Source organism: Lynx rufus, unplaced genomic scaffold (assembly GCF_022079265.1).
Source record: "Lynx rufus isolate CCGP_SWC_20201006 ecotype Redwood Valley unplaced genomic scaffold, mLynRuf1.p SCAF_39, whole genome shotgun sequence".
Lineage (NCBI taxonomy): Eukaryota > Metazoa > Chordata > Mammalia > Carnivora > Felidae > Lynx > Lynx rufus.
In genome coordinates, this window is record NW_025814855.1 from 1,296,857 (window position 1) to 1,302,500 (window position 5,644).

Here is a 5,644-nt window from a genome sequence, read left to right on the forward strand (position 1 = left end):
GATTTTTTATTTTGAACAATTTATTAAGAAGGCTTCACATTCAGCATGGAGCCCAAAGCAGGGCTTGAACTCATGACCCTGATAGCAAGACCTGACCTGAGATCAAGAGTCAGGCGCTTAACCGACTGAGCCCCTCAAGCACCCCTGAACTACTTTTTTAGAGATTTTGAGGCATAATTGACATGCAATAATCTATACATATTTAAGGTGTACAATTTGAAATTTCTTGTCACACGTATAAACCCATGAAACCACCATAATCATGACAATGAACAACTGTGATGTACCTCATGCCCTTTTATAATTTCTCCTTGTTCTTACCAGACCTACAGGGATCCAGTGATGTACTGTCTTTAACATATTAGTTTGCATTGTCTAGAATTTACATGAATAGAATCATAAAATGTCTACTCTTTTCTGATATTTTCCAGTGCATAATTATTTTGAGACTCCTCAATGTTGTTTATATGAATGTTTATTTTTTTATTGTTGAATAGTATTCTACTTTATGGATTTGCCACTGTTTGTTTTACCCATTCATCTGTTAATGGGCGGTTGGATTGTTTCCAGTTTAGTGCTGTTAGAAATAAAGCTTCAGTGAATATAGGCATATGATTCTTTATATGAATGTGTGTTTTGTTTCTCTTACGCCAGTAAGTCAGAGAATGTGAATGTTTCAATATTTAAGAAATTGCCAAACCGTGATCTAAGCTGGTTATACCCGTCTGTGTTCCACCAATAGTACATAAACTCCCGTTCCTCCACATTTTGCCAATGCTTGGTATTGTCAGTCTTTTTAAATTTATTTTTTTTTAATGCTTATTTATTTTCGAGAGAGAGAGACAGTTCAAGACAGGGAGGGGCAGAGAAAGGAGAAACGGCAGCAGGCTTCAGGCTCTGAGCCGTCAGCACAGAGCTCGATGCGGGGACTTGAACCCACGAACCGTGAGATCATGACCTGAGCCAAAGTCAGATGCTTAACTGACTGAGCCACCCAGGTGCCCCACAGGTCTTTTTAAATTTTAGCTGTTTTGGGGCGCCTGGGTGGCGCAGTCGGTTAAGCGTCCGACTTCAGCCAGGTCACGATCTCGCGGTCTGTGAGTTCGAGCCCCGCGTCGGGCTCTGGGCTGATGGCTCGGAGCCTGGAGCCTGTTTCCGATTCTGTGTCTCCCTCTCTCTCTGACCCTCCCCCGTTCATGCTCTGTCTCTCTCTGTCCCAAAAATAAATAAACGTTGAAAAAAAAATTAAAAAAAAATTTTTTAGCTGTTTTAACAGGAGTGTAATAGCAACTCACTATGGTTTTAATTGCAGTTCTCTGATGTTTCATGATGTTGAGGATTTTTATGTGTATTTGCCACTTGTATAACTTCTTTAATGAAATGACTGTTAACACCATTTGCTTATTTTTAAACTTTCCAGTTCTATCAGTCTGCCCACATTTATTAATTGGAATTTTACTATAAGGAAGAGCCGTCCCTTCTGCTTTTATAAACATAGATATATTTTGGTAAATTTAGAATTTCGCAAGTAATCAAAACAGTACAAATTAAAATGAGGAGTAAAAGTTTTTAAACTATTAGAGTGACAAAGATCAAAAAGAATGGAAAACATTCAAACATAGCATAATTTTCCCATTAATTTTATTATCCTGTCATCTACCCTGAAGAATTTATGATGTGAATAACCACTCATGTATAACATGGCTTGACAGAAATTAAACAAAGCTTTTCCTTAATGAACTACGTCATTTAATACATTAAAATTTTGCTATTAAATGTCCAAGTAGCAATAAATAGCGTATTTAAACACTTCTTTCCTACCTCATCCCTTAGAATATTATAATAGTTATAACTTATTAAATACATATAAATCCCTGAATAAGCAATTGATACACATTAATTCACTTAATCCTCAAAATTACCTCCAAAACTAGGTTATTACCATATCCATTTTATAAACTAGGAAACCAAAGCTCTTTTTACTAGCCCAAAGACTAACAGTTAAGCTTCAGAATCTAAATTCAAATTCAGCTGTGGACTTCAGTCTTTAAATTGTGTTAACATTATACAGGAAAATATTTCAAGAAATTTTAGACAAACTTGAACATTAGCTTAATATGTAACCTAAAAGGGTGTTAATATTCATATCTGAAGTGTTCCTACTTTGTTATAAAGAAAAGTTAAATAAAGTTGTTTTAGGGGCACCTGGGTGGCTCAGTTGGTTAAGCGTCCAGCTTCAGCTCAGGTCATGATCTCATGGTTCATGGGTTCGGGCCCCATGTCGGGCACTGCTGAGGGCTCAGAGCCTGGAGCCTGCTTTGGGTTCTGTGTCTCCCTCCCTCGGCCCCTCCCCTGCTCATGCTCTGTCTCTCTTAAAAATAAATAAACATTAAAAAAAAATTAAAGTGTACAATTGGTGTTTTGATACATGCTGGCTTACTCCCTGAAATCAGAGGTTTCCTCTGCTCTTTAAAATTTTTTTTTAATGTTTATTTATTTTTGAGACAGAGAGAGACAGAGCATGAATGAGGGAGGGTCAGAGAGAGAGGGAGACAGAATCTGAAGCAGGCTCCAGGCTCTGAGCTGTCAGCACAGAGCCCGACGTGGGGCTCAAACTCACGGACTGTGAGATCATGACCTGAGCCGAAGTTGGACGCTTAACCGACTGAGCCACCCAGGCGTCCCTCCTCTGCTCTTTTTTTTTTTTTTTTTTAAATTTTTTTTTCAACGTTTATTTTTGGGACAGAGAGAGACAGAGCATGAACGGGCGAGGGGCAGAGAGAGAGGGAGACACAGAATTGGAAACAGGCTCCAGGCTCTGAGCCATCAGCCCAGAGCCCGACACGGGGCTCGAACTCACAGACCGCAAGATCGTGACCTGGCTGAAGTCGGACGCTTAACCGACTGCGCCACCCAGGCGCCCCCCTCCTCTGCTCTTTTTAACGCATCCTTCCTAACGTAAAAATGATAGACATATTTTACCCTTTGCAATGGATATTTTCAAATATATACATAAAAGGAAATGTGTCATGAGCTCCATGATCCGAAGCCTAGTCTTTAATCATTGATAAATTCTTGGGTGTTTTGTTTCCTCTATCCCCACTCACATTACTGGATTGTTTTCCTTATAATCCAAACATCGTCTCATTCAGTGCCTAATCTCTTCAGAGTGCATTTCCAAAATGTAAGGACTCATTTATAATCCTAATAACTCTTTTTCAAACAAAATATTTGAAGTATCATAAAATATATTGTTAGTGTTCTATTTTCTCAATTTTCCTAAAATGTTTGTTCTTTAAGGCATTCAGATCCAAAATGGGTCTATATGGCTTTTACTAGATGTCTCTGGTCCCTACTAACTTAATAAGAACCACTTCATTGTCTAATTCTTAGACTATGTTTGTTGAAGTTTCTCAGTCATTTTTCAGAATTTGCATGTTCTGGATTTGTCAGGGACTTCCTGAACCTGGGAGAGGAAACAGAAATCCAGACCCAGGAGGCACAGAGAGCCCCCATCAAAATCAACCCAAGGAGGTCCACAGCAGAACACAGAGTAACTAGAATGGCAAAAAGTGGTGGTAAGAGAAAAATTTTAAAGCAGCAAGAGAAAAGAGTTCCGTATAAGAGAAACCCATACGGCCATCAGCTGATTTTTCAGCAGAAATTTAGCAGGCCAGAAGGGAGTGGCGTGATACATTCAAAAGTGCTGAAAGAAAAAACCTGCATCAAGAGTAGTCTACCCAACGAGGCCATCATTCAGAATGGAAGGAGAGAGAAGGTTTTCCCAGACAAAAGTTACAGGCACTCATCACCACTAAACCAGCCTTAACGAGAAATATTAAAGGGAATTCTTAGAGTGGAAAGGAAAAAAGCAAGAGTAAAAATAGGAAGCACAAAAGTAGTAAAATGAAGTATATCTATAAAAACCAGTCAAGGGATTCACAAAACAAAAGGATGTAAAGTATGACACTATATACCTAAATTGTTACTGGGGAGAGGAGTAAAAACTAGTGCTTTTAAATGGGTCCAAACTTAAGTGACCATCAATTTAATTTAGACTGCTATATGCATAAGATATTATATACAAGCCTAATGTAACCACAAATCAAAAACTGGTAGTAGATATGCAAAAAATAAAGAGAAGGGGACCTAATTATATCACTAGAGAAAGCCAGCAAACCATGAGAGGAGAACAAGAGAAGGGAACAGAAAACAAAACAAAACAAAAAAAAAAAAAAAACACCATAAAACAAGTATCAAAATAGGAGTAAGTACATACCTATCGATAATTAATTTGAATGTAAATGGACTAAATGTTCCAATCAAAAGTAGGGTGACAGAACAGATACAAAAAGCAAGACCCATCTATATGCTGCCTACAAAAGACTCATGTCAGACCTAAAGACACCTGCAGATTGAAAGTGAAGGGGGAGGGGGGGCGCCTGGGTGGCTCGATCAGTTGAGCGTCCGATTTCGGCTCAGGTCATGATCTCACGGTTTGTGAATTCGAGCCCCACATCGGGCTCTGTGCTGACAGCTTGGAGCTTGGAGCCTACTTCAGATTCTGTGTCTCATTCTCTCTCTGCCACTCCCCTTGTGCTTTGTCTCTCCCTGTCTCTCAAAAATAAAGAAATGTAAAAAAAAAAATCTTTAAAAAAAAAAGCGAAGGGGTGAAAAGGCATTTGACATGCAAATGGAAGCAAAAAGAAAGCTGGGTTAACAATACTGGTATCAGACAAAATAGACTTTAGAATTATTGACGCAATATTATTAATCATAACAATATACATTCTCTTATAGACTGTTTTCCCAACTTAGGAAAAAAGATATTTCTTCTTGAAATTACTGTCTTACTATACTCTGCACCCCACCCTTTCTCACATTCTCCATTCATTTATTTATCCTCCTCTTTGCTCACCAGACTCTCAAAGGAATTCCTTTGCACTGTGTCTCCTTGGCTTTTGTGTCCTCAAAACACAATATGATATCTAGCCTCGTCTATTTCGCATCTGACTAGAGGCAGCTGGAGCCATCTGAACGGATTGCTTCACTGCCACGTTGTGGTATCTCCCCTCTATTCATCCTGCAGGCTGCCCAGCCAGCCAGTAAGCGCCCATATCCAACCACAACTAAGCTCCTGAATCTGTTCCAAATGTACCCCTGTATCCTCAATCCCAATGTCTCTGCTTGAATGTCTCAAATGCACCTTGAGCTCATATCCCAACATCCCCAGCTTCAGTTAATAGTCTTAACGTACAAACAAGTTTGAAATCCAGATTCGGCCTCTGGCCACAATGCTCCACACACAGTGCTGACACGTTATGACTGCCTCAAGTAAGTCTGCTCTGATGTCTGGATGTCTCTCTTCTGTGATGAGTCCTAATATTATCAGTGTTTCCTACCCAATACCAATTCTCTGTGCATCTTCTACCAGGTCAGCATTCAACGATAACCATTGGGTAGTTGATTGCACACAGTTGAGACATTTGTACCCTACTTCTGTTGCTATTTTCTGCATTCATTAGCTAGAAATTCTAAAGAAGAATAAGGAATTTGCCACAATATTCAGTTACCTCAAAATACAGTTTGTGCAGTAAAGGGAAGAAATAGCTTGATACCTTTGCTCTATTTAGTTATTTTCAGA